Consider the following 27,934-nt stretch of genomic DNA (forward strand, 5'->3'; position numbering starts at 1 on the left):
GCCTGGCGATGACCGAGATGTCGCCGTCTGACAGAGGTTCTTCGAAACGCTGGAGTAGCGCCTTTGCTACATCTACCGTGAGCCTATCTCGGGGACCGAGCAGACCAAGCTCCTTTACGATGCGCATGGATGCGCGCTGTGCCACCGGTACTGAGGAGCCGATTGCAGCTTGCCGTGCACTGGAACGGGTCGGGGTTGAGGTGGCCCTCGTCTTGGGAGGCGTCGCGGGGCGGCGCGCGGGTGCAGTAGCAATGAGTGGCTGCTGCTTGGAGGTCCGGAAGAGACCTCGCGATTCCGGCCCGGCTCCTCTCCCGCCGATCTCCAATTCCCTGACGCGTCCGGTGACAGCCCCGAGCTAAACCTCGAGGGTGTTGGCTGCTGAAGGGGTGGCCTTGTGGAACTGTCCCAGCTCGGATGCCGCGGCCGACAGCGTCGGGCTGTAGGCGTCCAGCTCCACTGACTCCCCCGGGGCTTGGAGAAGGGTGGCGTCGACGAAGTCAAGTGGGGCTGCGACTGCCGCCTCCGCGGCGCTGTGGACGTCAGCCGCCAGACCGTCAACGACGATGAAGGCCAGGGAGGGTTTCTTCGCGGTCTTGAAGAACTCTTCGACCGGGTCCTTGCCGGCTGCACTGGACCTGTGACCTAGGTCGGGCTGGTTGCCTGCTGCAGCAACGCCCGTGGACTTGGTAGGCAGAGACGGAGCTGAAGAGACACTAGGACGCCCCGTCGGGCGCCTAGCCGGCGCTTTGCTCCTCCCTGCCCTCGAGCGGCGGTCCGAAGACGCCCCAGTGCCGCGCCTTGCTGGTGGTGATCTGTTGCGGCGGCGCCTAGAAGGCGAACCGCGGGGGGCGCGCGAGGCGTCGCGGCGCAGGAGGACGTCCTTCCAGGACCTGTGGCCGCCTGCGCCCGAACCGTCCTCGCCGTCCCGGTCCCTCGGACGGCTATCTCTAGGGGCGCCCCGGCACCCCACGCTGGCCACAGGAGCAGGAGCCCGACGGCGCTCTCGCTCCCCTCCTTGGCCATCTTCCACCCCCAGCGTCCAGGACGCAGGGGCCACGAGGGGAAAGGGAGTACTCTCGTCGTCGGAGCCCGACGATGGCAGTCCGCTGTGGGCGGAGCGGGAGGAGTGCGGAGAGGGCTGCGTCCAGTCCTCCACCCTATCAACGTGAATCCGCATGGAGTACTCCGCCGAGGCCGGCGGTGGCGCGACTCTCCTGTCTGGTGGGGAGAATCCCTCCATCTCCTCCACCCTGCCGGCCCCGCGAGGAAGGACCCTCAGCGTGTGCGACGTAGGGATGTCCGCCACGTCTCTGGCCCAGACCCAGCAGGCAAAGGTCTTGGTGTGTCCTCGTTCGAGAGTCCGGCTGTCGAGGCGGTCGACGCGCACCCGCCGGCCGAGGATCTCCTCCGCCCCCTCCACCGACCAGAAGTGCATGGGGACCTTCTCGATGACGACGCAGACGTGGAGCAGGAGGGAGTCGAACGTGGCGAGGTCGTGCTCGTGCCACGGGCTGATGTTGAAGCAGGCGCCGTCGATCCGGATGGAGCCCCGGCGCACGGCATTGACCTGATGAGCTGGCTGCGTGAAGGTGACGAAGAAGTGCTCGGGGTGGTGAGCCGTGACCCGCAGGGAGTGGACTGGCACCGAGAGCTGCGCCTCCAGGGCCTTGCCCACCGCCATCGGCGAGGAGATGTTGACCCCGTCAGCTGCGGTGATAGTCACGGCGTGGCTACGGAGGAAGAAAACCGCCTGGTCCAGAGCTGGGGAGAGCACTGCCGTGGAACGGCTCTCCCTGGGGCGCCGAGAAGGGTCGAGGTGGCGGAGCATGGAGGCGGTCGCCGGGGCCATGGCCACAGGTGGAGGAGGAGGGAAACGCAGGCGGTCGGACAGTTGAATCACGTGAGGCGACGGACCCAACCTATCCCTAAGCGAGATGCCTGCCTTTCGGTTGCGAGGGCACCGAGAGGCGATGTGCCCTGCTCTCCTACAGCTAAGGCAATGAACTGGGTCACGGCAGGACGAAACCCGATGGCGCTTGCTGAGACAGCGAAAACAACGTCCGGCGAACGGGCTTATATGGAGCGGCGCGGCTCGCGGGTCAGCAGCAGAGTGGACAACGCGGCGGTCGGACCGGCGCGTACCTGGAAGAGACCGGGGGGCCGAGGGGTCCGTCGGTGTCCGGCGCTTCCCCCGCCGAGCCACCTCGGTCCAGCTCGGATCCGGCCCCGAAATGGTAACCTCGGCTCCCGAGGCGTCGACGATGATGGACTTGACGCGCCGGCCTTGAATGCGCCCGGGCTCCCCCGGGACAGGTGATGGATCTCGCACCCGCGGATCCCGCAGCTCCCATCTCCTGTCCCCCATCGGCTCCGGGGAGGGGGCACACGGCGGACCGTCGGGTGCCGCGTAGGAGCATTCCCCTCGGAGCAGGATCCGCGGCGCAGGAGCTGGATCCGGCGGGGACCCCTGGGGCGACGCAGGAGGAGCAGGCCGGGCTGGATCCGACGGCGACGCAGGAGGTGTTGGAATTATGCCCTAGAGGCAATAATAAATGTATAGTTATTATTATAGTTCCTGTATCAAGATAATGGTTTATTATCCATGCTATAATTGTATTGAATGAAGACTCATTTACATGTGTGGATACATAGACAAAACACCGTCCCTAGCATGCCTCTAGTTGGCTAGCCAGTTGATCGATGATAGTCAGTGTCTTCTGATTATGAACAAGGTGTTGTTGCTTGATAACTGGATCACGTAATTGGGAGAATCACGTGATGGACTAGACCCAAACTAATAGACGTAGCATGTTGATCGTGTCATTTTGTTGCTACCGTTTTCTGCGTGTCAAGTATTTATTCCTATGACCATGAGATCATATAACTCACTGACATCGGAGGAATGCTTTGTGTGTATCAAACGTCCCAACGTAACTGGGTGACTATAAAGATGCTCTACAGGTATCTCCAAAGGTGTTAGTTGAGTTAGTATGGATCAAGACTGGGATTTGTCACTCCGTGTGACGGAGAGGTATCTCGGGGCCCACTCGGTAATACAACATCACACACAAGCCTTGCAAGCAATGTGACTTAGTGTAAGTTGCGGGATCTTGTATTACGGAACGAGTAAAGAGACTTGCCGGTAAACGAGGTTGAAATAGGTATACGGATACTGACGATCGAATCTCGGGCAAGTAACATACCGAAGGACAAAGGGAATGACATACGGGATTATACGAATCCTTGGCACTGAGGTTCAAACGATAAGATCTTCGTAGAATATGTAGGATCCAATATGGGCATCCAGGTCCCGCTGTTGGATATTGACCGAGGAGTCTCTCGGGTCATGTCTACATAGTTCTCGAACCCGCAGGGTCTGCACACTTAAGGTTCGACGTTGTTTTATGCGTATTTGAGTTATATGGTTGGTTACCGAATGTTGTTCGGAGTCCCGGATGAGATCACGGACGTCACGAGGGTTTCCGGAATGGTCCGGAAACGAAGATTGATATATAGGATGACCTTATTTGATTACCGGAAGGTTTTCGGAGTTACCGGGAATGTACCGGGAATGACGAATGGGTTCCGGGAGTTCACCGGAGGGGGGCAACCCACTCCGGGGAAGCCCATAGGCATTTGGGGGGGTCACACCAGCCCTTGGTGGGCTGGTGGGACAGCCCACCAATCCCCTATGTGCCAAGAGAGAAAAAATCAAAGGAAAGAAAAAAAAGGAAGAAGTGGGAAGGGGGAAGGACTCCCTCCCACCAAACCAAGTAGGACTCGGTTTGGGGGGGGGGGGGAGAGTCCTCCCCCCTGGCTCGGCCGACTCCTTGGGGATCCCTTGGACCCCAAGGCAAGGTCCCCCTCCCTCCTCCTATATATATGGGGCTTTTAGGGCAGATTTGAGACGACTTTCTCACGGCTGCCCGACCACATACCTCCATAGTTTTTCCTCTAGATCGTGTTTCTGCGGAGCTCGGGCGGAGCCCTGCTGAGACAAGATCATCACCAACCTTCGGAGCGCCGTCACGCTGCCGGAGAACTCTTCTACCTCTCCATCTCTCTTGCTGGATCAAGAAGGCCGAGATCATCGTCGAGCTGTACGTGTGCTGAACGCGGAGGTGCCGTCCGTTCGGTACTAGATCGTGGGACTGATCGCGGGATTGTTCGCGGGGCGGATCGAGGGACGTGAGGACGTTCCACTACATCAACCGCGTTCTCTAACGCTTCTGCTGTGCGATCTACAAGGGTACGTAGATCACTCATCCCCTCTCGTAGATGGACATCACCATGATAGGTCTTCGTGCGCGTAGGAAATTTTTTGTTTCCCATGCGACGTTCCCCAACAGTGGTATCAGAGCTAGGTTCATGCGTAGATGTCTTCTCGAGTAGAACACAAAAGGTTTTGTGGGCGGTGATGTGCGTTTTGCTGCCCTCCTTAGTCTTTTCTTGATTCCGCGGTATTGTTGGATTGAAGCGGCTTGGACCGACATTACTCGTACGCTTACGAGAGACTGGTTTCATCGTTACGAGTAACCCCCTTTGCTCAAAGATGACTGGCAAGTGACGGTTTCTCCAACTTTAGTTGAATCGGATTTGACCAAGGAGGTCCTTGGATGAGGTTAAATAGCAACTCATATATCTCCGTTGTGGTGTTTGCGTAAGTAAGATGCGATCCTACTAGATACCCTTGGTCACCACGTAAAACTTGCAACAACAAAATTAGAGGACGTCTAACTTGTTTTTGCAGGGTATGATTGTGATGTGATATGGCCAATGATGTGATGTGATATATTGGATGTATGAGATTATCATGTTGTAATAGAAATATCGACTTGCACGTCGATGGTACGGCAACCGGCAGGAGCCATAGGGTTGTCTTTATACTAACATATTTGTGCTTGCAGATGCGTTTACTATTTTGCTAGGATGTAGCTTTAGTAGTAATAGCATAAGTAGCACGACAACCCCCATGGCGACACGTTGATGGATGATCATGGTGTGGCGCCGGTGACAAGAAGATCGTGCCGGTGCTTTGGTGATGGAGATCAAGAAGCACGTGATGATGGCCATATCATGTCACTTATGAATTGCATGTGATGTTAATCCTTTTATGCACCTTATTTTGCTTAGAACGACGGTAGCATTATGAGGTGATCTCTCACTAAAATTTCAAGACGAAATTGTGTTCTCCCCGACTGTGCACCGTTGCTACAGTTCGTCGTTTCGAGACACCACGTGATGATCGGGTGTGATAGACTCAACGTTCACATACAACGGGTGCAAAACAGTTGCGCAAGCGGAACACTCGGGTTAAGCTTGACGAGCCTAGCATGTGCAGACATGGCCTCGGAACACATGAGACCGAAAGGTCGATCATGAATCATATAGTTGATATGATTAGCATAGGGATGCTTACCACTGAAACTACTCTCGACTCACGTGATGATCGGACTTGGGATAGTGTAAGTGGATCATGAACCACTCAAATGACTAGAGAGATGTACTTTTTGAGTGGGAGTTTAGCGTATAATTTGATTAAGTTGAACTCTAATTATCTTGAACATAGTCTAAGTCCACTTTGAATATATTTGTGTTGTAGATCATGGCTCACGCAAGTGTCATCCTGAATTTTAATACGTTCCTAGAGAAAGCTAAGTTGAAAGATGATGGAAGCAACTTTGTAGACTGGGCTCGTAATCTTAAGATAATCTTACAAGCTAGAAAGAAGGATTATGTCCTTAATGCTGCGCTAGGAGATGAACCACCCGCTACGGCTGATCAGGATGTTAAGAATGCTTGGTTAGCACGTAAGGAGGACTACTCAATAGTTCAATGTGCAGTCTTGTATGGCTTGGAGCCGGGACTTCAACGTCGCTTTGAGCGTCATGGAGCATTTGAGATGTTCCAGGAGTTGAAGTTTATCTTTCAGAAGAACGCCCGGATCGAGAGGTATGAGACCTCCGATAAATTCTATGCTTGCAAGATGGAGGAAAACTCGTCTGTCAGTGAACATGTGCTCAAAATGTCTGGGTACTCAAACCGTCTAGCTGAACTGGGGATTGAACTCCCGCAAGAAGCTATCACTGACAGAATCCTTCAATCAGTGCCGCCAAGCTATAAAGGCTTTGTGTTGAACTACAACATGCAAGGGATGAACAAGTCTCCCGGCGAGTTGTTTGCGATGCTGAAAGTCGCAGAGTCTGAACTCCGTAAAGAGCATCAAGTGTTGATGGTGAGCAAGACCACTAGTTTCAAGAGAAACGACAAAGGCAAGAAGGGCAATTCGAAGAAGAGCGGCAAGCCTGTTGCCAATCCGCCGAAGAAACCCAAGGCTGAACCAAAGCCTGAAACAGAGTGCTTCTATTGCAAGGGTATGGGTCACTGGAAGCGCAATTGCCTCAAGTATCTGGCAGATAAGAAGGCGGGCAAAGAAAAATCAGGTATATTTGATATACATGTTATTGATGTGTACTTAACCGGCTCTCGTAGTAGTGCCTGGGTATTCGATACCGGTTCTGTTGCTCACATTTGCAACTCGAAGCAGGAACTGCGGAATAGACGAAGGCTGGCGAAAGACGAAGTGACGATGCGCGTAGGAAACGGTTCCAAGGTTGATGCAATCGTCATCGGCACAGTGTCACTTCAACTGCCATCAGGATTAGTGATGAACTTAAATCATTGTTATTTAGTGCCTGCGTTGAGCATGAACATTATATCTGGATCTTGTTTATTGCGAGACGGTTACTCTTTTAAGTCTGAGAATAATGGTTGTTCTATTTCTATGAGTAACATCTTTTATGGTCATGCACCGAATGTGAGAGGATTGTTCATATTGAATCTTGATAAAGATACGCATATACATAACATAGAGACCAAAAGAGTTAGAGTAAACAATGATAGCGCCATATTTTTGTGGCACTGCCGCTTAGGTCATATTGGTGTAAAGCGCATGAAGAAACTCCATGCTGATGGACTTTTGGAGTCACTTGACTTTGATTCACTTGACACGTGCGAACCATGCCTCATGGGCAAGATGACTAAGACTCCGTTCTCCGGAACAATGGAGCGTGCAAGTGACTTGTTGGAAATCATACATACCGATGTGTGTGGTCCAATGAGCGTGGAGGCACGCAGCGGATATCGTTATTTTCTCACCTTCACTGACGATTTAAGTAGATATGGTTATGTCTACTTGATGAAGCACAAGTCTGAAACATTTGAAAAGTTCAAGCAATTTCAGAGTGAAGTGGAAAATCATCGTAACAAGAAGATCAAGTTCCTACGGTCTGATCGTGGGGGTGAATATCTGAGTTTCGAGTTTGGTACTCACTTAAGACAATGTGGAATTGTTTCGCAGTTAACACCGCCTGGAACACCACAGCGTAATGGTGTGTCCGAACGTCGTAATCGTACTTTGTTAGAAATGGTGCGATCTATGATGTCTCTTACTGATTTGCCGTTATCGTTTTGGGGTTATGCATTAGAAACAGCTGCATTCACTTTAAATAGGGCACCATCGAAATCCGTTGAGACGACACCATACGAACTGTGGTATGGCAAAAGGCCAAAGTTGTCATTTCTTAAAGTTTGGGGATGTGATGCTTATGTCAAAAAGCTTCAGCCTGAAAAGCTGGAACCCAAAGCGGAAAAGTGCGTCTTCATAGGTTACCCAAAAGAGACAGTTGGGTACACCTTCTATCTCAAATCCGAGGGCAAAGTGTTTGTTGCTAAGAACGGAACTTTTCTCGAGAAGGAGTTTCTCTTGAGAGAATTGAGTGGGAGGAAGATAGAACTTGACGAGGTTGTCGAACCTCTCATCCCTCTGGATGGTGGCGCAGGGCAAGGGGAAACCTCTGTCATTGCGACGCCGGTTGAGGAGGAAGTTAATGATGATGATCATGAAACTCCAGTTCAAGTTTCTGTTGAACCACGCAGGTCGACGAGATCACGCGCCGCTCCAGAGTGGTACGGTAATCCCGTCTTATCAATCATGTTGTTAGACAACAATGAACCTGCAAATTATGAAGAAGCAATGGTGGGCCCAGATTCCAACAAATGGCTAGAAGCCATGAAATCCGAGATAGGATCCATGTATGAGAACAAAGTGTGGACTTTGGAGATACTACCTGAGGGCCGCAAGGCTATTCAAAACAAATGGATCTTTAAGAAGAAGACGGACGCTGACGGTAATGTGACCGTTTATAAAGCTCGACTTGTGGCAAAGGGTTTTTCACAAGTTCCAGGAGTGGACTACGATGAGACTTTCTCACCCGTAGCGATGCTTAAGTCCGTCAGAATCATGTTAGCAATAGCTGCATTTTTCGATTATGAAATCTGGCAGATGGATGTCAAAACGGCGTTCCTTAACGGTTTCCTTAAGGAAGAGTTGTATATGATGCAACCCGAAGGTTTTGTCGATCCTAAAAATGCTGACAAGGTGTGCAAGCTCCAGCGATCCATTTATGGACTGGTGCAAGCGTCTCGGAGTTGGAACAAACGCTTTGATGAGGTGATCAAAGCATTTGGGTTTATACAAGTGGTTGGAGAATCTTGTATTTACAAGAAAGTGAGTGGGAGCTCTGTGGCGTTTCTAATATTATATGTGGATGACATATTACTGATTGGAAACAACGTAGAGCTTTTGGAGAGCATAAAAGGTTACTTGAATAAAAGTTTCTCTATGAAGGACCTAGGAGAAGCTGCTTACATTCTAGGCATTAAGATCTATAGGGATAGATCAAAACGCCTGATAGGACTTTCACAAAGCACATACCTTGATAAAGTTTTGAAGAGGTTCAAAATGGAACAGTCCAAGAAAGGGTTCTTGCCAGTGTTACAAGGTACGAGATTGAGTAAGACTCAGTGCCCAGCAACTGATGAAGATAGAGAGCATATGCGCTCCGTCCCCTATGCTTCAGCCATAGGCTCTATCATGTATGCAATGCTGTGCACTAGACCGGATGTTAGCCTGGCCATAAGTATGGCAGGTAGGTTCCAGAGTAATCCAGGAGTGGATCACTGGACGGCGGTCAAGAATATCCTAAAGTACCTGAAAAGGACTAAGGAGATGTTTCTCATGTATGGAGGTGACGAAGAGCTCGCCGTAAAAGGTTACGTTGATGCAAGCTTTGACACAGATCCGGACGACTCTAAGTCGCAAACCGGATACGTATTTATTCTTAATGGGGGTGCAGTAAGCTGGTGCAGTTCCAAGCAAAGCGTCGTAGCAGATTCTACATGTGAAGCGGAGTACATGGCTGCCTCGGAGGCGGCTAAGGAAGGTGTCTGGATGAAGCAGTTCATGACGGATCTTGGAGTGGTGCCAAGTGCACTGGATCCAATAACCTTGTTCTGTGACAACACTGGTGCCATTGCCTTAGCAAAGGAACCAAGGTTTCACAAGAAGACCAGACACATCAAACGACGCTTCAACCTCATCCGCGACTACGTCGAGGAGGAGGACGTAAATATATGCAAAGTGCACACGGATCTGAATGTAGCAGACCCGCTGACTAAACCTCTTCCACGGCCAAAACATGATCGACACCAGAACTGTATGGGTGTTAGATTTATTACAATGTAATTCACATGGTGATGTGAGGGCTAGATTATTGACTCTAGTGCAAGTGGGAGACTGTTGGAATTATGCCCTAGAGGCAATAATAAATGTATAGTTATTATTATAGTTCCTGTATCAAGATAATGGTTTATTATCCATGCTATAATTGTATTGAATGAAGACTCATTTACATGTGTGGATACATAGACAAAACACCGTCCCTAGCATGCCTCTAGTTGGCTAGCCAGTTGATCGATGATAGTCAGTGTCTTCTGATTATGAACAAGGTGTTGTTGCTTGATAACTGGATCACGTAATTGGGAGAATCACGTGATGGACTAGACCCAAACTAATAGACGTAGCATGTTGATCGTGTCATTTTGTTGCTACCGTTTTCTGCGTGTCAAGTATTTATTCCTATGACCATGAGATCATATAACTCACTGACATCGGAGGAATGCTTTGTGTGTATCAAACGTCCCAACGTAACTGGGTGACTATAAAGATGCTCTACAGGTATCTCCGAAGGTGTTAGTTGAGTTAGTATGGATCAAGACTGGGATTTGTCACTCCGTGTGACGGAGAGGTATCTCGGGGCCCACTCGGTAATACAACATCACACACAAGCCTTGCAAGCAATGTGACTTAGTGTAAGTTGCGGGATCTTGTATTACGGAACGAGTAAAGAGACTTGCCGGTAAACGAGGTTGAAATAGGTATACGGATACTGACGATCGAATCTCGGGCAAGTAACATACCGAAGGACAAAGGGAATGACATACGGGATTATACGAATCCTTGGCACTGAGGTTCAAACGATAAGATCTTCGTAGAATATGTAGGATCCAATATGGGCATCCAGGTCCCGCTGTTGGATATTGACCGAGGAGTCTCTCGGGTCATGTCTACATAGTTCTCGAACCCGCAGGGTCTGCACACTTAAGGTTCGACGTTGTTTTATGCGTATTTGAGTTATATGGTTGGTTACCGAATGTTGTTCGGAGTCCCGGATGAGATCACGGACGTCACGAGGGTTTCCGGAATGGTCCGGAAACGAAGATTGATATATAGGATGACCTTATTTGATTACCGGAAGGTTTTCGGAGTTACCGGGAATGTACCGGGAATGACGAATGGGTTCCGGGAGTTCACCGGAGGGGGGCAACCCACTCCGGGGAAGCCCATAGGCATTTGGGGGGGTCACACCAGCCCTTGGTGGGCTGGTGGGACAGCCCACCAATCCCCTATGCGCCAAGAGAGAAAAAATCAAAGGAAAGAAAAAAAAAGGAAGAAGTGGGAAGGGGGAAGGACTCCCTCCCACCAAACCAAGTAGGACTCGGTTTGGGGGGGGAGAGTCCTCCCCCCTGGCTCGGCCGACCCCTTGGGGATCCCTTGGACCCCAAGGCAAGGTCCCCCTCCCTCCTCCTACATATATGGGGCTTTTAGGGCAGATTTGAGACGACTTTCTCACGGCTGCCCGACCACATACCTCCATAGTTTTTCCTCTAGATCGTGTTTCTGCGGAGCTCGGGCGGAGCCCTGCTGAGACAAGATCATCACCAACCTCCGGAGCGCCGTCACGCTACCGGAGAACTCTTCTACCTCTCCCTCTCTCTTGCTGGATCAAGAAGGCCGAGATCATCGTCGAGCTGTACGTGTGCTGAACGCGGAGGTGCCGTCCGTTCGGTACTAGATCGTGGGACTGATCGCGGGATTGTTCGCGGGGCGGATCGAGGGACGTGAGGACGTTCCACTACATCAACCGCGTTCTCTAACGCTTCTGCTGTGCGATCTACAAGGGTACGTAGATCACTCATCCCCTCTCGTAGATGGACATCACCATGATAGGTCTTCGTGCGCGTAGGAAAATTTTTGTTTCCCATGCGACGTTCCCCAACAGGAGGGGCAGGCGACGGACCGCGGGGTGCTACGACGGCGCGCCGGCTGGAGCCTTGGAAGGCCGGGAAAACCGGCGGACCGCCGGGGGAAGGCCCGCCCCGGCCGGTCATAAAGAGTTGGTGGGTGGCCGCCGCGGCCGGAGTGGCCTGCGGCGCGGGGAAGGGGGTGTGTGCTCTCTCCGGTGAGGGTCCTTGTTTAGGACAACCTTTTTTCTAACTCGAGTGGCTGGTGTTTGAACGTGTCCAAGCGCGTAATATCGTATCCACCTCCAACAACTGAATGATCGCGGGCTTTACTTTGGTGTTTTGTTGTCGACCAAACGAAGAGAACAAGTCCAAAAGGCTCACAAAACCAACCACTAGCCTGATATGTATGCATGTCTGCCTTGCATTACCTACCTTTTTTTAACTGAATGCATTAAAGCATCTACAGTCGTCGGATATACCAAATATGATTTTTTAAACATCCACGAACGCGTTTGGCCAATGATCGAACATATCTCTTATTTATCCGTTCACGTAGTCATTTCAGTTACTTGCATGTAATTAATAAAAAAAAGAAATAACATGATGAATAAAAAAAAGATGATCTGAAATAAAATCGTGTCTTACATGACAGACTGACGCATTCGTATTCGCCAACTGTTTGGCCCGTGCATGCATGTCGCCATCAAATACTGAATTTTTTTCCAATGATCCATGGAGAAATAGAAAAATCATAAACTTGTTGATGCGTTTGGACTTCGGTATCAGTATGCGTCACGAACCGGACAACAGATTGCTATGCTTTTGTAATGCATGCAGGTGGCACGTCAGAAGACATGCAAACAGATTACCTATATTATAGTTCTCAAGAACAAAAATGATTGCCCATATTATATGTATGATTTGAATCTGGAGTTATCCAGATTTATATTTTAGAAAAGGGAACTGGATGGTTGATTTTATCCAAGATATGCTATTATTCCCATAAGTTCATACACCATTCTATTTTATATTGAAACATTTATCCCTTCACAGAAATATATATTGGGACGTTTATTATATTCTTTAGTCCGAAACAGAAAGGAGGAATAAATTTACTCTACTTTTATAACACTAGATAGTTGTCCGTACATTGCAATGGGTCATTAGTATTTTCTACAAAATCATGCGATTTATCAACAATTCAGTACTACATAAAAATAAAACAACACTCAAAATGAAGTGAAGATTGGTCAAGAGAGAATCAAATTAAAAAAAGATGAAAACTATTTGGAAGATAAAAATATTCAAAAGAATAACAATAAAGCCTAAAAAAGAAAGTGCAAAAATAAATGCACAAGAGAGCCAAATAAAATAGTAGCATAATCACAAATATTCAGCTATAAATTCAGAGAAAGTTTTCCTTTGAAAGAAAAATAAAATTCAAATTCAAATGGAAATAGCAGAAGGAAATAGGCAGAAAAAAGGCCCAGCCGAGTCAGCAAGCCAGGCCAGCCGAATGAGGCACCTCCTATTCGGCGCCTACAGCGCCTGTTAGGGGAACTGGCGCCTATAGCGCTCCCCCTCATGGGCCGGCCCATGTAAAAATGCATTGGTCATTAAAAATTTGTAAAAAAGTTCACAGAATTTCAAAAAGTTCATATTTGCAAAAAAGTTCAACGATTATGACAAAATGTTCACCGATTTTTGAAATATGTTCATGGATTGTTAAAAAGTTCACATAATTCAAAAAAGAAAATCAACGATTTTGAAAAAAAATCATCAATTTTTTAATAGTTCACTGATTTTGAAAAAAGATAATGAATTTTAAATTATGTTCATCGATTTTTCAGAAAAGTTCACCAATGTTTTAAAAAAATCATCGATTTTCAACAAAGTTCACCAATTTCAAAAAAAGTTCACGGGCTAAAACAGTTCACAAGCTAAAAAAAGTTCATTAAGGATCTCTACAAGGGTCGGCCCATTGCGGAGCGTTGCACGCGCGGTTAGCAAAATTTGCATGTAACTGGCACGTGTGGCGCTAAATAGGGTTTGTCGAGCTAGCGAGCTTAGCTGGACGTGCATGCACGCAACACACTCCCTCTCTCTCCGAAGCCATTGACGCGCATGTCCCGCACGTCACCATCGTCCCTCACCTCGCAGCAACCGCCCACCCACATCACACACGACCGGAGGGCACACACACCACGACCTCCACGCCCATGAGATCCTGCCGCGCCCGAGACCCTACCATATTACCCTATAAATAGTGGCTACCCCGCTCTCTCTTTTGCCTCACTCGATCAAGTCTATGCCGACATTCTACCACTGTCGAGACACTCGAGTTTTGCCTTTGACCTAGCTCTTCTCTGGTTGATTTTGATGCGGCCAGAGCCCCTCGCGACCACCCACTGTCACCACGAACACCAACACACACCGACGAACTCCCTATATATCTTCGACTAGCCGGTACCCGTAGAAGTCCACGATCACCAGCGACCGAAGCTTAATGCTGTTGCGAGCTCCACTATGGCGAGGTGAGGACGCGTATGCCCCGATTCTCCCTGTCCTTCTTGACCGCCATACCCGTGCGTGTCTTGATGATACATCCATGCATCTCCAAGAGCTTGATTTCACCGCCCGCATCCACACTCTAAGACCTCGTCGTCTCAGCCAATTCCGACGAGCTCCCACGCGCCATTTCTGACGCCCTCGATTTGATCGTACACTAATCATGTTGGAAATATGCCCTAAAGGCATTAATAAATTAGCTATTATTATATATTTCCTTGTTCATGATAATTTTTTATTATCCATGCTAGAATTGTATTAATTGGAAACTCAAATACATGTGTGGATACATAGACAACATATTGTCCCTAGTAAGCCTCTAAGGACTAGCTCGTCGATCAAAGATGGTCAAGGTTTCCTGACCACAGACATGAGTTGTCATTTGATAACGGGATCACATCATTAAGAGAATGATGTGATGGACAAGACCCAAACTATGAACGTAGCATGTGATCGTGTCGGTTTATTGCTAGTGTTTTCTTCATGTCAAGTATTTGTTTCTATGACCATGAATCGTGCAACTCCCGGGGGCCAGAGGAATGCCTTGTGTGTATCAAACGTCACAACGTAACTGGGTGACTATAAATGTGCTCTAGAGGTATCTCTGAAGGTGTCTGTTGGGTTGGCGTGAATCAAGACTGGGATTTGTCACTCCGTATGACAGAGAAGTATCTCTGGGCCCACTCGATAATACAACATCACAAGAAGCTTGCAAGCAATGTGACTAAGGAGTTAGTCACGAGATCTTGTATTACGGAATGAGTAAAGAGACTTGCCGGCAACAGGATTGAACTAGGTATGGAGATACCAAGGATCGAATCTTAGGCAAGTAAACATACCGATGGACAAAGGGAACAATATACGAGATTGATTGAATCCTTGATATCGTGATTCGACCGATGAAGATCTTCGTAGAATATGTAGGAGCCAATATGGGCATCCGGGTCCCGCTATTGGTTATTGATCCGAGAGTGCCTCAGGTCATGTCTCCATAGTTCTCAAACCCGCAGTGTCTGCATAATTATGGTTCGATGACGTTTCAGTATTATTGAGTTATGTGTGTTGGTGACCGAAGGTTGTTCGGAGTATTGGATGAGATCCTGGACATCACGAGGAGCTCCGGAATGGTTCAGAGGTAAAGATTTTTATATAGGAAAGTGGTATTTGGGTTCCGGAAAGCTTTCGGCATTTCCGGTAGTGTACCGGGAGTGACGAATGGGTTTCGCGTGTCCACTGGGAGGGGCCCACCCACCCAGAGGGGCCACATGGGCCCAAGAGGTGGCACACCAGACCCTGTAAGGGGCCCATGCGCCTAAGAGGATAAAAGGTGGAGGGTGGATGGGTCCTTGTTGGAGTAGGACTCCTCCCCACACCCACCTCCTTGAAGGAGGTGGATTCCACCTCCTTGGCCGGCGGCCAAAGGCCGTGGAGGAAACCCTAGAACGCCCACTCCACCCCTTCCTCCTATATATAGTGGAGGTTTTGAGGGAAACCACCACTTGAAAAGCCACGTGCTGCCCTCTCCTCCCTAGATCCTCTTCTTCCTCTAGATTAGTTCGGTAGAGCCCGACGAAGCCTTGCCGGATTAGTTCACCACCACCACCACGCCGTTGTGCTAATGGAGAAATCATCACCTCTCCGCCCTCGCTTGCTGGATCAAGGAGGCGGAGATCATCATTGAGCTGTATGTGTGCTGAATGCGGAGGTGCCGTCCATTCGACACTAGATCGGGATGGATCGTGATGGGATCGCGGGATGGATCGTGATGGGATCACGGGACGGATTACAATTCAGATCGTGAAGACGTTCGACTACATCAACCGTGTTATGTATGCTTGTGTTAGCGATCTACAAGGCTATGTAGATGCACTCCTCCTCTCGTAGATGTTAGTCTCCATAGATTGATCTTGGTGAGCGTAGGATTTTTTTTGTTTCCCATGCGACGTTCCCCAACAGTGGCATCATGAGCTAGGTTTATGCGTAGATGACATCACGATTAGTACACAAAGAAGTTTGTGGGCGTTGATATTCAGATTCCTTCCCTCCTTAATCTTTTCTTGATTCAGCGGTATTGTGGGATGAAGCGGATCGGACCAACCTTACTCGTCCACGTACGGGAGACCGGTTCCATCGACTGACATGCAACTTGTTGCATAAAGATGGTTGGCGGGTGTTTGTGTCTCCCACTTTAGTTGAATCGGATTCGATAGGGGCAGTTCTTTTAGAAGGTTAAATAGCAACTTTCATATCACCGTTGTGGTTTTGCATAGATAAGAAGCGTTCTTACTAGATACCCATAGCAGCCACGTAATACATGCGACAACAAATTAGAGGACGTCTAACTTGTTTTTGTAGGGTATGATGTGATATGATATGGCCAAAGACATGATGATATATATATATTTGATGTATGAGATGATCATGTTGTAATAGTTAATATCGACTTGCATGTCGATGCTACAGCAACCGGCAGGAGCCATAGGGTTGTCTTTAATTATTGTATGACCTGTGTGTCAATCGTTAAGCGCTATGTAATACTTTACTTTATCGCAAAATGGTAGCAATAGTAGTAAACGTATGGTTGGCGCGACAACCTTGATGGCAACACAATGATGGAGATCATGGTGTAGTGCTGGTGACGATGGAGATCATGCGTGTGCTTTGAAAATAGAGTTTAAAAACACAAGTTCATGGCCATATCATGTCACTTATGATTTGCATGTGATGTTAATCCTTTTGTGCACCTTGTTTTGCTTAGGACGGCGGTAGCATTATAAGGTGATCCCTTACTAAAATTTCAAGATAAAATTGTGTTCTCCCCGAGTGTGCACCGTTGGGAAAGTTCGTCGTTTCGAGACACCACGTGATGATCGGGTGTGATAGACTCTACGTTCACATACAACAGGTGCAAGACAGTTTTGCACACGCGGAACACTCGGGTTAAACTTGACGAGCCTAGCATGTACAGACAAGGCCTCGGAACATAGGAGACCTAAAGGTCGAACATGAGTCATATAGTAGATATGATCAACATGGAGATGTTCACCATTGAAAACACCTCATCTCACGTGATGATCGTACATGGGTTGGTGGATTTGGATCATGTCACACTCTAACAACCTGAGAGATGTTGACTTGAGTGGGAGTTCTTAAGTAATATGATCAATTCAACTCATATCATGAACATAGTCCAAATATCTTTGCAAATTATGTTGTAGCTTGTGATGTAGCTCCCCTATGTTTTTAATATGTTCCTAGAGAAAACTAAGTTGAAAGATGATAGTAGCAATTTTGCCGACTGGGTTCGTAAACTGAGGATTGCCCTCATTGCTGCATAGAAGGCTTATGTACGTAATGCACTGCTCGGTGTGTACCCCAAGCGTCGACTGTGGATGTTGCGAACATCTAACATACACGTTTTGATGACTACATGATAGTTCAATGCGTCATGCTTTACGGCTTACAATTGAGGCGCCCAAGACGTTTTGAACTTCACAGAACATATGAGATGTTCCAAGAGCTGAAATTGGGATTTTAGGCTCGTGCCCATGTTGAGAGGTATGAGACCTCCGACAAGATTCTTTGTCTGTAATTTAAAAGTTAAAAGCTCAATGTTGAGCATGTGCTCAGATTGTCTGGGTGCTACAATTACTTGAATCGAGTGGGAGTTGATCTTCCATATGAGATAGTGATTGACATAGTTCTCCAAAGTCACTGCCACCAAGCTACTGTGCTTCTTGATGAACTATAGCATACCAGGGATGGAGAAGATGATCCTTGAGCTATTTGCGATGTTTGACACCGTGAAGGTAGAAATCAATAAGGTGCGTCAAGTGTTGGTGGTTAGTAAAACCACTAGTTTCAATAAGGACAAGGGAAAGAAGGGAAACTTCGAGAATGACAAGTCATTTGTCACTCCAATGAAGAAACCCAAGGTTGAACCCAAACCCGAGACTATGTGCTTCTATGATGAGGGGAATGCTCACTAAGGCGGAACTGCCTAGACACTTGGTAGATAAGAAGGATGGCAACGTCAACAAAAGTATATTAGATATACATGTTATTGATGTGTACTTTACTAGTACTCCTAGTAGCACATGGGTATTAGATACTGGTTCAGTTGCTAAATGTTAGTAACTCGAAACAAAAGCTAACGGAATAAACGAAGACTAGCTAAAGGCGAGGTGACGATGTGTGTTGGAAGTGTTTCCAAGGTTGATGTGATCACCATCGCAAGCTCCCTTTACCTTCGGGATTAATGTTGAACCTAAATGTTATTTGGTGTTTGCGTTGAGCATGAACAAGATTGGATCGTGTTTGTTGCAAAACAGTTATTCATTTAAGCCAGAGAATAATGGTTATTATATTTACATGAATAATCCTCTATTCTTAAATAGCTACAACCCACTAGCTAATTTCTCTCTTCATGCAACCATGCCACATCACCAAATCATGCATAGAGTCATAAATTATTTTTTCCATTATTCTCTTCATGCAAAACATACCACCTCATGCATTATTTTTTCTAGGGAGTTAAGTCATGTAAGAAAGTTTTATATTTGTTTTTGTTTTAATTTTGGCCTCTACCACTTATCCATACAGTTAATAACAAGGTTCCCGCTGCAATGCGCGGGGCATCATCTAGTACCTTCAATGGTCATGCACCCAGTGTAAATGGTTTATTGAATCTCCATCGTAGTAATACACATGTTCATAATATTGATGCCAAAAGATACAAAGTAGTAATGATAGTACCACTTACTTGTGGCACTGCCACTTAAGTCATATTGGTATAAAACACATGAAGAAGCTCCATGCTGATTGATCTTTGGACCCACTCATATTTGAGTCGTTTGAGACATGCGGACCATGCCTATTGGTGTAAACGCATGAAGAAACTCCATGCAGATGGATCTTTTGGACTCACTTGATTTTGAATCACTTGAGACATGCAAATCATGCCACATGGGCAAGATGACCAAAGGCCACGTTTTCCAGTGAGATGGAACGAGCAAGTGACTTATTGGAAATAATGCATTTTGATGTATGCAGTCCAATGAGTGCTGAGGCATGCAGTGGATATCGTTATGTTCTTACTTCACAGATGATTTGAGTACATACAGGTGTATTTTCTTGATGAATCACGAGTCTGAATTTTTTAAAAGTTCAAGAAATTTCAGAGTGAAGTTGAAGATCGTCGTGCCAAGAGGATGAAATATCTACGATGTGATCGTACAGACAAATATCTGAGTTGCGAGTTTGGTATATGTTTAAGACAATGCCACCTGGAACACCATAGTGTGATGGTGTGTCTGAACATTGTAGCCGCGCCCTATTAGATATGGTGCATACTATGATTTCTCTTATTGAATTACCACTATCATTTTGGGGTTATGCATTAGAGACAACCTTCACTTTAAATAGGGCACCATTTAATTCCGTTGAGATGACACATTATGAAATATGGTTTAGAGAAATCTAAGTTGTCGTTTCTTAAAGTTTGGGGCTATGATGCTTATGTCAAAAGGCTTTAGCCTCATAAGCTCGAACAAAAAGCGGATAAATGTATCTTCATAGGATACCCAAAATAGTTGGGTATACCTCCTATCTCAAATCCGAAAGCAAAGTGTTTGTTGCTGAAAACGGGTCCTTTCTCGAGAAAGAGTTTGTCTCGAAAGATTTGAATGGGAGGATGGTAGAACTTGATGAGGTTGTTGAACCGTCACTTTAAACAAAGTGTAGTAGGGCGCATGAAGTTGTTCCCGTGGTTCCTACACCAGATTGAAGAGGAAGCTAATGATGATGATCATGAAGCTTGAGATCAAGTTACTTCCAAACCTCGTAGGTCGACAAGGACATGTACCACTCCACAGTGGTACGATAATCCTTTCTTGGAGGTCATGTTGTTGGACAAAAATGAACTTACAAGTTATGGAGAAGCGATGGTGGGCCTAGATTCTGACAAATGAATCGAGGCCATGAAATACGAGATAGGATCCATGTATGAAAACAAAGTATAGACTTTGGAAGAACTACTTGATGGTCGTAATGCTATTAAGTAAAAATGTCTCTTTAAAAGGAAGACAGACGATGGTGGTGAATGTCACCATTTAGAAAGCTCGACTTGTCACAAAGAGGTTTCCGACATGTTCAAGGAGTTGACTACGATGAGACTTTGTCACCCGTAGTGATGCTAAAGTCTGCTGAAATTATGTTAGCAGTTGCTGCATTTTTTGATTATGAAATCTTGCAGATGGATGTCAAAACATTGTTTCCTCGGCGGTTTCCTTGAGGAAAGGTTGTATGTGATACAACCAGAAGGTTTGTCGATCCTAAGGATGTTAACAAGTATGCAAGCTCCAGCGATCCTTCTATGGACTGGAGCAAGCATCTTGTAGTTGGAATATATGCTTTGATGAGATTATCAAAGCTTTTGGGATTATAAAAAGTTTATGAGAAACTTGTATTTCCAAGAAAGTGAGTGAGAGTGCTATAGAATTTCTGATAAGTATATGTAGTTGACATATTGCTTATCGGAAATGATGTAGAATTTCTGGAAAGCATACAAGGTTGTTTAAAAAGTGTTTTCAAAGGAAAACCTGGATTGAGTAACTTGAACATTGAGCATCAAGGTCTATAGAGATAGATTAAGAAGCTTGATAAAACTTTCAATGAATACATACCTTGACAAGATTTTGAAGGAATTCAAAATAGATCGGTCAAAGAAGGAGTTCTTGGCTGTGTTGTAAGGTGTGAATTTGAGTAAGACTCAAAGATCGACCATAGGAGAAGAAAGAGAAAGGACGAAGGTCGTCCCCTGTGCTTTAGCCGTAGGCTCTATAGTATGCCATGCTGTGTACCGCACCTGATGTGTGCCTTGCCATCAGTTTGTCAAGGGGTACAAAAGTGATCCAGGAATGGATCACTGGATAGTGATCAAAATTATCCTTAGTAACTTGAGGACTAAGGAAATGTTTCTCGATTATGGAGGTAATAAAAGATTTTGTTGTAAAGGGTTACGCCGATGCAAGTTTTGGCACCAACACGGATGACTCTAAAGTAGCAAACCGGATCCGTATAGTGCAACAATCATTTAGAATAGCTGCAAATGAATCATGGTAACATCATCTACACGATGACATAGAGATTTGTAAAGCAGATACAGATCTGAAAGGTTCACACCCGTTGACTAAAACCTCACTCACAACCAAACATGATTACACCCTAGAACTCATTGGGTGTGAATCACATAGTGATGTGAACTAGATTATTGACTCTAGTGCAAGTGGGAGACTGTTGGAAATATGCCCTAGAGGCAATAAATTAGTTATTATTATATATTTCCTTGTTCATGATAATCGTTTATTATCCATGCTAGAATTGTATTGTTTGGAAACTCAAATACATGTGTGGATACATAGACAACATACTGTCCCTAGTGAGCCGCTAAGGACTAGCTCGTTGATGAAAGATGGTCAAGGTTTCCTGCCCATAGACATGAATTATCATTTGATAATGGGGTTACATCATTAGGAGAATGATGTGATGGACAAGACCCAAACTATGAACGTAGCATGTGATCATGGCAGTTTATTGCTAATATTTTTTGCATGTCAAGTATCTATTTCTATGACCATGAGATCATGCAACTCCCGGGCACCGGAGGAATGACTTGTGTGTATCAAACATCACAACATAACTAGGTGACTATAAAGGTGCTCTATAGGTATCTCCGAGGTCGTCTATTGGGTTGGCATGAATCAAGACTGGGATTGGTCACTCCTTATGATGGAGAGGTATCTCTGGGCCCTCTCGGTAATACAACATCACAAGAAGCTTGCAAGAAATGTGACTAAGGAGTTAGTGACGAGATCTTATATTACAGAACGAGTAAAGAGACTTGTCGGTAATGATAATGAACTAGGTATGCAGATACCGACGATCGAATCTCGGGCAAGTAACATACTGATGGACAAAGGGAACAATATACAAGAATGATTGAATCCTTGACATCATGGTTCGACCGATGAAGATCTTCGTAGAATAGGTAGGAGCCAATATGGACATCCATGTCCCGCTATTGGTTATTGGCCGGAGAGTGTCTCAGGTCATCTCTGCATAGTTCTCGAACCAGCATGGTTTGCACACTTAAGGTTCAGTGACGTTTCGGTATTATTAAGTTATGTGTGTTGGTGACTGAAGATTGTTCGAAGTACCAGATGAGAACCCGGACATCACGAAGAGCTCTGGAATGGTGCGGAGGTAAAGATTTATATATAGGAAAGTGGAATTTGGGTTCCAGAAAGGTTTCAAGCATTTTCGATAGTGTACCACGAGTGAGGAATGGATTCCAGGGGTCCATCGGGAGGGTCCCACTCACCCCCCGGGGGGAGGGGGGGCACATGGGCCAAGAGGTGGCGCACCAACACCTGGTGGGCAGGACAACCGACACCATAAGGGGCCATGCGCCCAAGAGGAGAAAAGGTGGAGGGCGGAGGAGTCCGTGTTTGAGTAGGACTCCTCCCAGTCCCATCTCCTTGGAGGAGGTGGATTCCACCTGCATGTCCGGCAGCCCAAGGTCCTAGGGGAAACCCTAGGGCGCCTCCTCCACCCCTTCCTCCTATATATAGTGGAGGTTTTGAGGACAGACACCACCTGAAAAGCCACGTGATGCCCTCTCCTCCCTAGATCATCATCTTCCTCTAGATTAGTCCGGTAGAGCTCGACGAAGCCATACCGATTACTTCACCAGCACCATCACCATGCTGTTGTGTTGAGGGAGAACTCATCTACCTCTCCGCCCTCGCTTGCTAGATCAAGGATGCGGAGATCGTCATCGAGTTGTACATGTGTTGAACGTGGAGGTGTCGTCCGTTCGGCACTAGATCGGGATGGATCGGGATGGGACAGTGGGACGGATTATGATGGTATCGCGGGATGGATTGTGATTTAGATCGCGAAGACGTTCGACTACATCAACCGTGTTATATACGCTTCCGCTTACGGATCTATAAGGGTACATAGATGCACTCCCCCTCTCGTAGATGTTAGTCTCCATAGATTGATCTTGGTGAGTGTAGGAATTTTCTGTTTCCCATGCGACGTTCGACATCAAATCATACACGTAAATGCGTATGACGAAGATCAAGGACTCATAGGAAGATATCACAACACAACTCTAGACACAAATAAAAGCATACAAGCTTCCTATTACAATCCACGGGCCTCGAGGGCTCGAATACAGAATCTCGAGAAACACACGAGCCAACGGAAGTAACAAATATCCGAGTACACACATAAAACAAGGTAAAGCCTTAGAGTAGGCTAGCACAAATATACAAGGATCGAACGAGGCGTGACCTCCTGCTTGGGAACCTCCTGAACTACTTCTGGTCGTCAGCGGCCTCCACGTAGTAGTAGACACCGTCGTGGTAGTAGTCGTCAACGGTGGGATACGCCATCTCCTAGGCTCCATCATCTGGTCGCGGAAATCGTATCAAGGGGAAAAGGGGAGCAAAACAACGATGAGTGCTCATCCAAAGTACTCGCAAGACTGACATCAGAACTATGGTAAGTATGCATCAATATCCAAGAAATGGGATTATATGTGGACTAACTGCAGCAAATGCGAGAATAGAGAGAAGGGACTAGTCCTATCGAAGATACATTTATATAGTCATATCATTGCAGCAATCGACGAGAGTAGAAAAATAACACATTTATATAGTCATATCATTGCAGCAAATTTAATTAGGTCACACCCAGAGATTCTTCTTCGACTCCCTGCGAGGAAGCAATCTCGGAGAAAACATTCCAGTTAAGTAACACATGTAGTTGTATTGGATCAAGATACCGTTCCAAGTCGTCCTGTAACTATGGACACAACTATTTGAATAGCTAATTTTCATCCCTGCAGGGGTGCAACAACTTACCCATCACACTTGATAAACTCTGGCCGGACACACTTTCGAGGGTCATGCCCCGCCTCGGAACATCAACACGTCACAGCCCTACCTAGGCTCAACAGAGAGTCCAACCCGCCAGTCTAAATCCTAAGCGCGCAGGGGTCATGGGCCCATCACCCTTTGCACTCCTGCGTGATGCATGGGCGGCTGATGTAAGTCATCGCACCTCTTATACAAGAACGATGCCTACGCGGACCACTCGGGCGCACGCCGCTCCATTGCTGGCGTCTGAAGAGTTTCGACTGATACCACGACGTCGAGTACCCATAACTTCTCCCATGTGAAGGTTAGTGCAAAAAGGTCTACGACCAACTCATATAAAAAACCAAATCCCATTATCATTTTTATTTACATTGCAACGACGATCAACAATCCACGATATGTGGTCCCGCAGCACCGTCTCGAGGATGTGTGGTAAGGGCCAAGAATGCCCGGCCACGCCTCATCACAACCACGCAGGAATGCGCCCGCAACACACCTTTCATGTACCCAATAGTAAGGTCAAGTAATTGTGTGGTTGTAACATCAGAGGGATTCGAGGTACCACCCTCGAAGGATTCCGAACAATGTAACCATCTAGGCGACCAGGAAGGAATCACCCTCGATGGTCCATGCTTGAGGGATTGTACGACAGAGTCATTATCGAAGTGGTGAGGTAGGAATCACCCTCCGTGAACCATTGCTAGTTAACTACACTATAGAGCTAATATTAGGAGTAGGTAACGAGGTGTGACCCTTGGTGCTCGATAGTAGCTCTGCAACGTCTTACAACAAGGGGGGTGTGAGTGATGTGACGGGTCTTGGCTCGTCATTCAGAAGACCGATACTATGATGAAAAGTGAGGCAACTCGGACTAAGGGGTCAACGGGGATCACTGAGCCACCTATACTAAGCATATAAAGTTGCAGTAGAGTATAATAGCAGTGTATCAAAAAACAATATATGCATGAGAATAGGAGCTATCTACAACAGTAGCAAAATCTAATGCAATCACGAGGGAGAAGGAATATGTGATATAGGAATGATCAAGGGGGGTTTGCTTGCCTTGTTGTTGTGCGGCAAAGATCTGGTTGTGAGGAGGGTAATCATACCCGGCAGCAGCGTCAGCATCAGCGTCTACCGGAGAGAAGGGGGGAAGAAATAATAAATATAAAGCACACAGATGCATCACGATGTATGCCATGGAAATATGTAGTTCTAGGCATGAGCTAACGCGGTACTACACGTCATAGACGGATCGGGAAAATATCTAACGATATTTTTCGGGTGTGTGGACACTACTGGACAGGCAAAAACGATGGAAAAGTTCTATGTTTGCTATGCTAGGGATGCGTGACAAACGAACATACAATGTATCCGGGTTCGTCTCGGTTTTCTGATCAACTTTCATGTACAAATTATTTTCATCTGGATTACGGATTATTTTATATCAATTTTTAAAGTTTTATTAACATTCTAAAATTAAATAGAATCAATTAAAGCTAATTATGACTTCAGCATGATTCTATGCTGACATCAACACTCAACACGGCCTTTGACTAGTCAATTTGACTAGTGGGCCCCATTGTAATACTCACATTTTTAATCCAGGTTTAATAAATAATAAACAGTTCTAATTAACAAGGGCCCCACGTGTCATAGACTATTAAGTTAAATTAATTAGCAGAGGCGTGGGCTCCTGTTGATCCACTTGTCATCCACTTGGGGGGGGGGGATTTGCCCCAAAATAACTAAAACATGGGGGGTTGTCCCCCATGTTGACAGGGATGTGGCCAGGGGCTTGAGGTCATGGCCAAGGCCAGCGGCGAGCGGGGCCGGTGGGGGGGGGGGGCTGCTAGCAGCGGCAGCAGCGAGCGAGGCCGGTCGAGTGCAGCGGTCGCGCGAGCGACGCGTGGAGGCGCAGTGGCCGGAGGTGGGTGTGCGGGGTGAGGGAGCTACGGGCGGTGCAGGGCATGGGGGCCTCGCTGGAGCGGTCGAGTGTGTGGTGCGCACGGCATAACAGCGCCGCGGTGGCCGGAGCGGGGGCGCGACTAGGGGCGGAAGGGGCGTGGACGTGGGCGAGCATGGGTGAGCGCCCGTGCGACGGGGCGGACGGGGCGCGACAAGGATAGAGGGGGCCATCGGAGCGGCGACCGGCGATAGGGTGGTCGCTGGAGTGAGGGGGAAGGAGAGGAGGGGAGGATCCCTATGGGCTCGTCGGTGTTGCCGGGGTTGCAGAGGCTCGGGGAGGGCGAGGTGGTAGCCGACGGTGAGGTGGTGCCGGCGGTGGCGCCGGATCTGGCCGGATCCAGGTCGGGCAGGAATACCCGCCGGGGGAGGGAGCTCTTGTGGGGTAGTGGGGGTGGCCGGCTGGTACTAGGGTTAGTGAGGGGGGGTTATATATGCCTGTGAGTAGGGTGGGCCGATGGGCCGACTTGTTGGCCTCGCGGCCAGGTGGGCCGAGACCCACGGGGAGGGGGGAGCTTTCCTTTCTTCTTTTACCTTTTCGTTTTATTCTTTTTTGTTTTTAAAAAATTTAGCCACATAATAGTCTCATAAAAATTATGGGACTCGGTCCATAATTCCCAATGTATTTTTATACAGTGCGACAAATGTTCGTGGATTTTTTTAGAATTTATTTGAATGCGATAAAAATGCAACACGACATTTAATAATTGTTTTGGCCCTAGTATGATTTATTTTGAGGCTTCAAAATTATTCAACAAATGTTGGTTACAATTTTATAATAGCTTAGGGAATATTTTCAACCCATGCATGATTTTTATTTATTGGTTGTCAATAATTTTAAATCCACTTGAAATAACTTGAATTGCAAGAAAATTGAATTGGAGTTTGATTCCAACAGTGATCATACTTGGATTAGAAATATGGATGAGCTTAACCCCATGATAGTGAAGCTTAGTAACAAGGGGTTACTGTAGCATAGTCCGGGGATGTCACAACTCTCCCCTACAATAAGAAATTCTCGTCCCGAGAATTAAGAGGTAGAAGGAAAAAGCTCAGGGTATTCATCATGTAGATGATCCTCGCGTTACTAAGTAGTTTCATGTTTAGAATAATTTGACCACTACAGTTTAAGGAACTTGGTGACCTTGCGACGAGTCCGACGTTCAGTATTATTGAGAATGCGGACCGGATGCTCTTTATAAGAGAGGTCTTGCTACAGCTGAAGCATACCATGATCCACTGCTCGACATGATCTTTGAAGCAACGGCGGAGGTGAGACACATGGAAGACATTGTGAACCCGAGAAAGTTTTGCCGGTAGCTCCAATTGATAAGCCACTTTTCCACGTCTTCTGAGAACGGTGAATGGACCAATATAGCGAGGAGCTAGCTTTCCCTTGATCCCAAAATAGTGTGCACCTCTCATTGGTGTGACTCGAAGATAAGCCTTTTCACCATGTTGATAGACCATATCTTGATGATGACGGTCATACTGACTTTCCTGACGAGACTGAGCAGCCTTCAGATTCTCATGAACAATGCGGACTTGGTTTTGGTATGTTGGATAATATTCGGACCGATGAGTGATCGTTCCCTAGTTTCTGACCAATTCAGAGGAGTTCGACACCTTCATCCATACAATACTTCAAAGGGGCCATCTTCAGACTAGCTTGATAGCTATTGTTGTAGGAGAACTCGGCATACGAGAGAGATTTTTTTTGACCGGCTACTGTAGGGAAAACCCCCCAGAGCCATTTTTCCTTTATTCCCATATATGAGAGCAATATGTACAAGAGGAGATTAGAATGTACAAAGGGGAAGAGGAGCAAAGAGTACAAACCTCAAGGAGGCAAAAAGGAAACCCATTTAAGGAGATTATCCCTGAAACTAGCCTTAATTCTATGAGCTAACACAAAAATGTCATGAATGAATCCAGATCTCCATCTTCTGAACTTTGGCTGCTCTTGGTTGAAGACCTTTGCATTTCTGATAGTCCAGATGTTCCAACATGCAATGAAGACCACCTCA

This window comes from Hordeum vulgare, chromosome 6H, assembly GCF_904849725.1.
Source record: "Hordeum vulgare subsp. vulgare chromosome 6H, MorexV3_pseudomolecules_assembly, whole genome shotgun sequence".
Taxonomy (NCBI): domain Eukaryota; kingdom Viridiplantae; phylum Streptophyta; class Magnoliopsida; order Poales; family Poaceae; genus Hordeum; species Hordeum vulgare.